Source organism: Elephantulus edwardii, unplaced genomic scaffold (assembly GCF_000299155.1).
Source record: "Elephantulus edwardii isolate Elephantulus edwardi_28Jun2011 unplaced genomic scaffold, EleEdw1.0 scaffold00149, whole genome shotgun sequence".
Classification (NCBI taxonomy): Eukaryota; Metazoa; Chordata; class Mammalia; order Macroscelidea; family Macroscelididae; genus Elephantulus; species Elephantulus edwardii.
The window spans coordinates 8,115,021-8,126,914 of NW_006399899.1; the positions used below are offsets into that span (position 1 = coordinate 8,115,021).

Here is an 11,894-nt window from a genome sequence, read left to right on the forward strand (position 1 = left end):
CTGTTGAGTCCTAGATGACTTATAGTGACCCTATGAATGAAAGACCTGTGCAAGGGGAGGTGAGGTAGAAAATACTTCCTTCTATTGTCAATCCTTGCTTGTTCCAAGACCACAACCTGCGATCAAGGCCTGGATGATGTTGAAGGGTATTGTTGTTGTTGTTATATGCCGTCAATCAGCTGCAACTCACAGCAACCCAATGTACAATAGCTCTCAACCCTGCTCCATCTTGAACCAATCTCAATGTCTCTGACACACCTACCCTCACCTACCCTGACACCATGTCAATCCATCTCTTTCAAGGTCTTCCTCTCCTGCATTGTTTCTCCACCCTTCCAAGTATGATGTCCTTCTCCAAGAACAACATGCTAAAGGTATGTGAGATGGAGCCTCAAAATCCTTGCTTCCAAGGGGCTGCTTGGTTTACCCTTTTCAGGACAGAATTGTTAGTTCTCTTAATAGTCCACAGTATGTTCAATACTCTTCTTCAGCACCACAACTCAAAGATATGAATTTTTTTGTCTGTCTTCTTTGGTCACTGTCTGGCTCTCTGATGCATAACAGGTAATTTTGAAGTCCATGGCCTGGATCAGGCACACCTTACTTCCCAGAATGACATCATTGCTCTTCAGCATTCTGAAGAGGCCCCTGATAGATTTTCCTAATGCAATTTGTGTTTTAATGTCCTGACTGCTGGTGCCAAGACTGTTGATTCTGGAACCAAGCAAGTTAGAATTTCTAACAATCTCACACTCTTCTTCATTTATCATGATGCTGCCAATTGTCCCGGTGGTGAAAATCTTTTTCTTGATGTTGAGTTTCAATCCATATTGCAGACTATAGACCCCCCGCAGCAAATTTCTGCAAGCAAGGCTATGTCATCCGTATAAAGCAGGTTTTTAATGAGCCCTCCTCCAATCCTGATGCCACATTCCTCCTCATAAAGTCCAGCCTCCTGAATGATCTGTATTAGGGAGACAAGACACATCCCTGACACATTCCCTTCCTGATTTAGAACCATGTAGTATTTCCTTGTTCTATTCTGATGACTGCCTCCTGGTCCACATATAGGTTTTACATGAATACAATCAAACTTTCTGGTATTTTCATTCTCCTCATGGTTGTGGATAACATTGATAAGAATGGGATCCCGGAACACCAAATTATGTTCATAGGAAACCTATATACATAGACCAAGAAGCAGTTGCCCAAATAGAACAAGAGGACAGACACTGCATGGTTTAAAACCAGGAAGGGGATGCATCAGGATTGTAGGCTTTCTCCAATCTACTCAATTGGTATGCTAAGCAAATGATTTGACAATCTGAAATATATTAAAAACATAGCATCAGGAATGGAATATGACTCAGCAACAACCTACATTATGCAGAGGCACACAAACTTCTTGTCAAAAGTGAAGAATATTTGAAGTACCTAATTAATGCAGAAAATCAAAGACAACAGCCTTTGATACAAGTTATATCTCAACAGAAAAAAAAATACTTACAAGATCAATAAGGAAAATTTTGATAGATGGAGATTAAGATTGCCAAGGATTTAATTTGACTTCAAGGTACAATGAAAACCCATTGTAGCAACCTTCAAGAAATCAAAAGATCTGTTGCACTGGGGAAATTTGCTGTTGAAGACCTCTCCCAAGTTCTAAAAAGTAAGGGTGTAAGTTTAAAGACTTAGCTGTATATGATACAGGCCATGGTCTTTTCAATTGTTTCCTGTGCATCTGAAAGTTGGATAATGAATAAGGAGAACAGAAGATTCAAGGCTTGTGGATTTAGTGATGGCTAAGAGTATACCACAGAGTAGAGTATACCACAGAATACCAAAGAACAAGGAGCTCTGTCCTGAAGAAGTGCTATCGGAGTACTCCTTAGAAGTAAGGAAATTATTGAATAAAGATATTAATATCATATGCAAGGAAAATACTTCTACTAACAAAGAAGTGTAGAACAGTAAATATGCAAAGAGCATCCAGAGTTCAAACTGGATTTAGAAGAGGACAACAGGTGACATAAAATAGATTCTGGCTAAAAGCAAAGAACACCAGAATGTCTATTTATGCTTTATTGACTCTGCAAAGGTATTTGACTATGTGGATAACATTGAAAAGAATGGGAATCCCAGAACACTTAATTGTGCTCATGTGCAACATAGACCTAGACCAAAACTGTTCCTTCAACAGAACAAGGGAATGCTACATGGTTTAAAATTAAAAGAACTGCACATCAGTGTTGCATCCTTTCTCTGTATCTAGTTAATATGGATGCTGCACAAATTATTAAAAAATAAACCTTGACTCGCTGAAGAAGAATATGGCATCAGGATAGGAGAATGATTCATCAATAACCTTCATTGTAAAGATGACATAACCTTACTTGCTGTATGTGAGGAGGACTTGAAGCACTTGATGCAGAAAATCAAAGAACACAACTTTCAATATAGATTGCATCTGAAAGCAAAAATTTTCACAACTGGACTGTTAAGTGACATCATGATAGATGAAGAAAAGATTCAAATTGTCAACAATTTCATCTTACTTGGATCCACAATCAATATATTTGGTACCAGCAGTCAGGGGATCAGAATTGCACTGGGAATGTCTGCAATCATGGACCTCTCAAAACTATTGAAAAGTAAGGATGTGAGTTTAAGGATGAAGATGCACCTGATTCACTCAGATCATAGTCTTTTCAATTACTTGTTATGCTTCTATATTGATAAAATGCCAAGAACGACCCAAGAAGAATTGATGTCATTGAACTGTTGAAGAATACTGAATTTCCCATGGACTGACAAAAGAATGAACAAATATATCTTGAAGAAAGTGCAGCCAGAGTGCTCCTTGGAGGCAAATATGATTATGCTTCATCTTACACACTTTGGGCATGGTGCTAGGAGAGTCTATTCCTTGGAGAGGGATATCATGCTTAGGAAGGTGGGACAATGTTGAAAGATAAGAAGACTCTCAACCAGGTAGATTGATACAGAGACTGCAGCAATAGGGTTGAGTGCGTCAAAGATTGTGAGTCTGGTACAGGATAGAACAAGGTTCAGATTTGTTGCTTATAGAGTCACTATGAGTTAGACATGACTGATTGTCACCTAACAACATTAGAAACAAAACACATGTATGTGATGCTCCGTTGTGGAAGCTATGTACTAATTTTCAACAATCTGATAAATCGAGCAGTTGTAAAAGGATTTAAAGTTGAGATTTTGGTTTTTGTTGTTGTTGTTGAGTACCATTAAGTTGGAGCTGACCCTCCAGTGTATTTTCAGGAAGAGATTGACTATCCTCCTGAGGTGAATTAGAACTGTGTGCCTTTGGGATTGCAGTGCAGTTTCTTACCAGAGATGAAATATACTTAATCCTATCAATAGCTCTGGTGGCCTAGTGGCAAGAAGCTGCACTGCAATCCCAAAAGCATAAGGTATGAGGCCACCAGTTTCTCTGTGGTACAAGGATAGACAATTGCTTGCAATTAACTACCTCTGAAAACCTGCTGGAGGGTCAGCTATGGGTCAGTTGTGACTCTAGGGTACACAACAATCCCTTATCTGATGGAAAAGTATCACCTTGGGGGTGTTCTTGGGTGTGACATGTAACACCTTTTATCTGCCAAGAAAAAAATGAATAAATAAACGATGCTTTAATTTGTAGCCATCAAGTGAAGTGTGATTCATAACGATCCTATGAACAACAGATCTGAAGATCTGAACCCTACTCTGTGCCATCTCTAACATAATTAGGTCCATTGCTGCAGTCACTGTGTCAATCCATCTCATTAAGGATCTTCTCCTTTGATGACCTGACATATTGAAACTGTGTTCTTCTTCGGGTTGATAACACAGCTCCTTATCACTACGCAGAATATCATCTCCTCACTTCATGCACGAAGTATGTGTGATGAAGTTTGCCATCCTTGCCTCAAAAAAGAATTCAGGTTGCACTTTCTCTAAAACAGATCTGTTTGCCCTTTTGGCAGTCCATGGATATTCTGGAGGACAACTATTTAGCAAAATGACTGGGCAATATAAATATGAGATACATATTTATTCTCATTCCAAAAAAAGATAATGTAACAGAGTGTGGAAATTGTTGAATAATATCACTTATCTCATATGCAAGCAAGATCTGTTGAAGATTATAAAAAACCTGGAATAGTACATCAACAGAGAACTGTCAGAAGTACAAGTTGGATTTAGAAGAGGCTGTGGTCCTAGGCACATCATAACCAACACAGACGGATCTTGGCTAAAAACAGAGACTACCAGAGGAATGTTTATCTGTGTTTCATTGATGCTGCAAAGGCATTTGACTGTGTGGAATGCAAGAAATTGTAGTTAACCTTGGGAAGAATGGGAATCCCAGAACACCTGATTGTCCTTGTGTGAAAACTATGGTTGGACCAGGAAGCAGTCATCAAAACAGAGCAAGTAAACACTGCATGGTTCAAAATTGGGAAAGGAGTGCATCAGGGATGCATTCTACCTCCATACCTTTTAAATCTGTATAGGAAACAGATCATTCAAGAGTATGGGTGTTATGAGGAGAATGTGGCATCAGAATTTGAGGGAGATTAATCAACAACCTGTGCTATGCAGATGATACAATTTTGCTAGATGAGACAGAGGAGGACATGAAGTGTTTGCTGCAGGAGGTCAAGTACTGTAGATTTGAATAAGGATTGAAACTCAACATGATGAAGACAAAGATTCTCATGACTGAACCAATTGGCAGCATCATGATAGATGGAGAAGATTGAGGTTGTTCAGCTTTCTCATTCCATCATCAACATTCTTGTCACCAGCAGTCAGAAAATAGACAATTTGCATTGGGGAAGTATGCTGTCATGGACCCCTCCAAAGTACTAAAGAGCAATGATGTCTGTTTAGGTACTAAGATGTATCTGATCCAGGGCATGGTCTTTACAATTATTTGCTGGACTTTCAGAGGTCTAAACAATGACTAAGGACTACAGAAAAAGCATCAATGCCTTTGAGTTGCGATGCTGGAGAAGAGTATTTAACCTACAATGGATGGACTGCCAAGAGAACAGGTCTGTCCTGGAAAGGGTGAAAACAAATTTCTCCTTGGAGGCAAGGATTTTGAAGCTCTATCTAACAAACTTCAGGCATGTTGCAGGGAGAAATCAGTGATTGGAGAAAGACAACATTCTGGGAACAGTGAAGGGCCAGCACAGAAGAGGAAGACCTTGGATGAGATAGATTAACTGGGTTAATGAGGGTAGGCATGTCAGAGTGTTAGAGAGAGTGAGACTGGCTCAAAATACAGATGCTGCCCTGGACAGGCTCTATTGTACATAGGGTCTCTATTAGCTACTCTATTAGGCAACTTGAAGGCACATAACAACAACAAAAATGAGATATTCAGTATGCTTCTCCAATACTAAAACTCAAAAGCATCAATTCTTCTATCATCCTTATTCATTATCCAGGAAGAGAAAACACACAGGGCTCTACAAGGAACATCAAGCACACAGGAGCTGATAAGACATAAACTTTCTTGGTAATTGACAGAAAGAAAGCATTCTATAGAGCTAAACCCAGAATGTGGACTTTCGCGACATACAAATGTAAGAAGGGGGGAAAACTATGTTTGTTCAAATCATTCACTGTGGGATCTTTGTTATAGCAGCATTCGTCATACGATTCATGACTGTTGAGTCAGAACTCACTCGATTGGATTTCAAAGTCTGTAAATCACACAAGATAAGATTGTTCAGTGGAGTGGAACCTCCAAAGAAGAGTAGTTTTTAGGTTAATAATAGCATGTGGTGGTGGTGGTGGTGGTGTGGTGTGTCATCAAGTAGGAACCGACCCAGGCTGACTTTTTAGTGAGTTTTCAGAGGCAGTTAATCCCAAGGGAGGACACCGCCCATAGCTGCTCCCACAGAGCAGCTGATGGCCTTGAACCGCGATCTTTGGGATTGCAGTGCAGCTTCTTGCCTCTAGATCACCAGAGCTCCCCTAACTCTCTATAAATCATACCACCACAACCTCCCCCAGACTTAATCTCTAATATCCTATGTACAATAATCTAGTGAAGAAATGAGATAATTCAATAAACAAGTATAAGTTGTGACCAATTTAGTTCTGCTTAGTACTACAATTATGACAAAACATTCCATTTTTAAAAATTTGATTCCTGTCTTCTTTATAGGAGTAAGTCCTGCACTGGAAGCTGTGTCTTCTTATTCTCCCATGCTAGGGGTCAACGTATGCACTTATGATCTCTTCTGGAGAAGCTATGTGATCCTAGAAAAGCAGTCAGCTATGCTGAGAACATTCCTTTCTATCTGGGAAAGTTGCATAAATCATTGCTATTTCTGGCATCATTCCACTTAGTAGACTAGGAAGAGGGAGGAATGGAAAGTGATACCTTCATAGATATGGGAGCTGCTAGATATCCAAGCTAGATTCAAAGAAGACTATGGAATGAGAAATATAATTGTTGAAATCAGATGGATCTTTCCTGAAAGGAAAGGGAAACGGAAATAAGTTTACTTGTGTTTTATTTACTATGCAAAGACATTCAACTGTAAGGATCATAACAAATTATATACAATATTGAGAACAATGGAAATTCCATTACAATTACTTATACTCATGTGGGAAAAGCTGTGTATACATCAAGAAGTAGTTGTTCAAACAGAATAGAATGATGCTTCATGACTAAAAATAAGAAAAATATGTGTATCGAGGTTGTATCCTGTCTCTGTATCTACTCATTTTTTGTGCTTTGTTGCTGTCAGTTTGTCAGCAACTTGACAGAGACACCCTTATGGGGTTAAGCACTACAGAGGTGCACCACTCTGGAAGAGGATCAGAGAGTATCAATCCAGCTCAATTTTATTGGTATCTGCAGTACACTGATATATGAACATGTAAACAGAAAGACCGGACAAGGTGGGCTTGCAGATGTAGGACATGGGGATTGGTTAGGAGAACCTCAGCCTTGTTCAGACAATTCCCAGCTCAACAGATGCAGCAGCTGTATTCCCAGGTGGTGAGCTTTCTCAAGCCAGTACAGCCAAACACAGGGGAAATTTCTCTACCCCGTATTAAAGGCCATTGGGAGGCTTGCACTTATCTGGAACTTAGGTGATCTAACCTGGCCAGAGACCCTCCTCCCTAAAATTCCGCAACAGTGCTTAACAAATAATTTGATAAGTTGTATTATATGAAGGAAAAAAAATATGTCATTAAAATTGAAGGAAGACTCATCAACAACTGACATTATGAAGATGACACAAAGTTGATTGCAGGAGGTCCGAAGAACTTGGAAGCACTTAATAAAGAAGACCAAAGACAAACAGACTACATAATGTAAAAAGATTGTCAGTTATTTAATTTTAGTTATAGCCACAAATCAATACCCATGATAGAAACAGAAGCAGTGAAGAAATCAAAGACATATTACATTGGGAGGATCTGTTGTCAGGTGACCTCTTTAAGTGCTGAAAATAAGAATGCCAGTTTAAACACTATGGTGTGCCTGATCCAAGCCATGGTATTTTCAGTTACTTCATATACATATGCAAGGTGGACACTGAACAAGGAAAAGCAAAGAAGAATTGAAGCTTTTGAATTGTGGTGTTGATTAAAAGTATTGCATACATCACACATGGCATATTCAAATAACAAACAAATCTGTCTTGAAGGAAATACAACCAGGTTGTTGTGCTCCTTTGAAGCAAGGATGGAAATAATTTGTCTCTCATACTTTGGGCATTTTGTGAAGAGGCCCAAGTCCTCGGAAAAATACAACATAATAGGAAAGGTAAAAAAGTGAGTGAAAAATAAGAAGAAACTCAATAAGATGGATTGATGCTGTGACTGTATCAGTGAACTAGAGCATAGCAGAGAACATAAGGACAGTAAAGGATAGGACTAGGTTCTCATCTGTTGTTCAAAGAGTTGTTCTAAGTCATAGTCTGCTTGATGGTCCTAACAATAACCTGGCTATTTCCACATTACTGTGACAGAGTTAAGTAAAAACTGCTATAGAAATCTATGGCTAGCAAAGCCTAAAATATTCTTAGAATGTTTGTCAAAATTTAGTCTAGAAAAAGATATCCAAGAATCTACTTGATACTTTATTATAATAGAGATTATTATGATGCAGGAGAGAGAAAGTTTTCAATGTGTTGTACATAGGTTGCTAGAGATTATAGCTACCTAAATGTCAACTAACAACGATAAAAACAATGGGTTTGGAATGTCCTTTGTAAGCAGCTGAACTATTTTGGACATAGATTAAAATGTTTGTTACACAAAATCAGGAATACACTGAATTAAATTGTTCACTTTGAAACAGTGCAATTTATATTATGTGATTTCTACAATAGGAAAGAAGTGGTAGTAGACAACAGAGCCAAAAAGGCTGGTCTCAGAAATGCCTTTTTAAAAGCCGTCCAGGCAATTCTGATACATATTAAAACTTGAAAACAATTTCCCAAAACACTCCAAGTGATTGAGAGTCTAAGAAGGCAAACTAGTTACTCTACATAGTCCTCTTCAACAAAGACCAAAGAAACCAAGTGAGGCATTGAATGCATAAAATTCTATTTTTCTATTTCTAGGCTCATCTCTGTCACCAAGTCTGTATTTTCAGACTACCATTCCTTCTTCATAGTATATGATCTTTTCATGCCAGTCACCAATTATCATTAAGACATCTTGACTGCATGCTTGGTGGTTTTTGACCGCAAAATTTGGTAAAAATTTTCAATTTTTTCCTCTTAGGCTTCAGTTGTTGGCACATGTATTTGAATGATGATCCTATTAACACATCTTCTGTGTATGTGTATGGATAATAATCTATCACTTATCATATTGTACTTTAGGATAGAAAGTGAAATAGTCTTTTAACCTATGTGAATTTACCACCCTTTTTTCTGTTTTTTCATTCCTGGCAGAGTATACCATGTGTTTATCTGATTCAAAGTTTTCAAACCAGTCCATCTCATGTCACTTACTCTTAGAATGTTGATATTCGTGTGCTACATTTCATATTTCACAATTTTCATTGATGGTAGGAAACAAATACGTCTTTCAATTTCTAGGAATGCACTGCTGCCCATGCTGGTGACCAGTAACCAAAGTGCAATATTTCTTCTTACACCTCACAACTAACTAGACTACCAGAGGTCTAACCCTCTACCTCCAGTCACTTCATTATCAACTGATATCTCAACAGCACCCCTCCTCTGCCTCATGGTTCTCTTGCCATACTTATCAGTCCTTGTGGTTCCCTACTGCTCTGCTTCCTTTATAGTATTAGACAGAGTCCACTGCCTCGTAGTTAGAGAGGTACACTATTATGGGTTGTGTGCTACATGTAGAAGTTTTTGCGGTTAGTATCATACACTCGTGTGTACTAGACACTATAAACTCATTGTTGTTGTTGTTGTTATGTGCCGTCAAGTCGTTTGCGACTCATAGCGACCCTATGCACAACAGCCCTAAACCCTGCTCTATCCTGCGCCAACCGCACTGCCTCTGACACACCCATCACAATTACCCCAGTCACCGAATCAATCCATCTCATAGAGGGTCTTCCCCTCCTGCACTGTCCCTCCACCCGCCCAAGCATGATGTCCCTCTCCAAGGACCCGTCCCTCCTGGCAACATGTCCAAAGTATGTCAGACGAAGCTCCAGAATCCTTGCCTCCAAGGAGTAGCTTGGTTTAATCCTCTCCAAGATGAATCTGTTTGTTTTCCTGGCAGTCCATGGTACATTCAGATTGTCCAACTCTCTGATGCATAACAAGCGATTGCAAACGCCATGGCCTGTATCAGGCGCACCTTAGTCTCCAGAGAGACACCGTTGTTCCTGAGTACTTTAGAGAGGTCCCTAACAGCGGACTTTCCCATCGCGATATGCTTTTTGATTTCCTGACTGCTGGTGCCAAGAGTGTTGACTGTGGAGCCGAGCAAACTGAAGCTGTGAACAATCTCAATCTCTTCGCCGTCCATCCTGACGCTGAGAATCTTTGTCTTCTTGACATTGAGCCTCAGTCCATACTGAAGGCTGCAGTCCTTGACCCTCTGTAGTAAGTGCATGAGGTCCTCCTCAGTTTCAGCAAGCAGGGTTGTGTCATCTGCATAACGCAGATTGTTAATAAATCTTCCACCAGTCCTGATGCCACATTTACCTCTTTTTTTTTTGGCAGTATATACAGGTCATATGCCCTTTCTCCTCAGTCTGTGACACATTCTTTTGGGTGTGTATGTGTGTTTGTTCTTACTGTCCTGTTATTTGTGACTATGTTCACATTATCCAACCACATTTTCTTTTTTTACTACCTCACTCATTGAGTGTGTATCCTCACTAACTGCTATACTATTTGATTGATCAGAGACAATTCCAAACAACTATCCAGTGTATCCTTAAATGTTCTAAATGAAAAACAAATTGAGACACCTTGCAAACTCACCTACTTCACGTTCACCTCAGGGCTGCCAAACTAGTGACAAGTGCAGTACACTCATCTTACTTGTTCAGGTATTTCAAAACTAGACAAAAGAACCAGGGGGAAAGCAACAAAAATGCATTTATCAAATAAACACAATGATATTTAACATCAAAAAGAACAGACAACTTCAATTAACACAAAGTAATGGGATAAGGTAGCACAAGCAAGTAATCAAAATAATAGGACAAGAAAACATTCTGGAAGAAAAAAGTTATATTGAAACTATCTGAAATGGAATTTTAAAAGCTTAGCATGCTTTAACAGCTTAAGAAAGAGGGCAAAGAAAGTCTAGACTCAGCTTTATAAGAATTCAAAAAAACCACAGGAGAACAAAGAGACAAAAATTTTAAAATTTAGGAGGTCCGTCATGGCGTCTGTCAAAGTGGGTCGCAGCCTTCCTCGGTCTCGTCGGGATCCAGACCCCCAAGCCCAGCAGGAGGACAAGTTTTCGGTACTTTTGCCCACCTACAACGAGTGCGAGAACCTGCCGCTCATCGTGTGGCTGCTGGTGAAAAGCTTCACAGAGAGTGGAATCAACTATGAAATTATAATCATAGATGATGGAAGCCCAGATGGAACAAGGGAAGTTGCTGAGCAGTTGGAGAAGATCTATGGGTCAGACAAAAGTCTTCTAAGACCAAGAGAGAAGTTAGGGCTAGCAACTGCATATATCCACGGGATGAAACATGGCACAGGCAACTACATAATCAGTATGGATGCTGATTTCTCACACCACCCAAAATTTATTCCTGAATTCATTAGGAAGCAGAAGGAGGGTAATTTTGACATTGTCTCTGGAACTCGCTACAAAGGAAATGGAGGTGTATATGGCTGGGATTTGAAAAGAAAAATAATCAGCCGAGGGGCCAATTTTATAACGCAGGTCTTGCTGAGGCCAGGAGCATCTGATTTAAAGGGGAATTTCAGATTATACAGAAAAGAAGTTCTTCAGAAATTAATAGAAAAATGTGTTTCTAAGGGCTACGTCTTCCAAATGGAGAGGATTGTCTGAGCAAGACAATTGAACTATACTATTGGCGAGGTTCCAGTAGCATTTGTGGATCGTGTTTATGGTAAATCCAAGTTGGGAGGAAATGAAATCGTCTCCTTCTTAAAAGGACTACTGACACTTCTTGCTACCACATAGAAGAAAATTTTTCATTTATATTTATCATGTTCATTACAATAAAATCAGAAAAGAAGCCTGGTTGGTGACTTTTATAAAATGTACACTTAAAGCATATATTATAAAGTAAATTTCATGTAATTTTTTATCTGAAGAAATGCCATAATTTAATAATTCAAATTAGAAAAACATGTTTCCTCATTTTTCTTTTTTACTGTATTATCGATAAATAAATGTATATAATTTGT

At 39.0% G+C, this 11,894-nt stretch overlaps 1 pseudogene; it reads left to right on the plus strand.

Moving 5' to 3' along the window:
- Window positions 1–10,887: 10,887 nt before the first annotated feature.
- Window positions 10,888–11,667, plus strand: LOC102853920 (annotated as a pseudogene).
- Window positions 11,668–11,894: the final 227 nt, after the last annotated feature.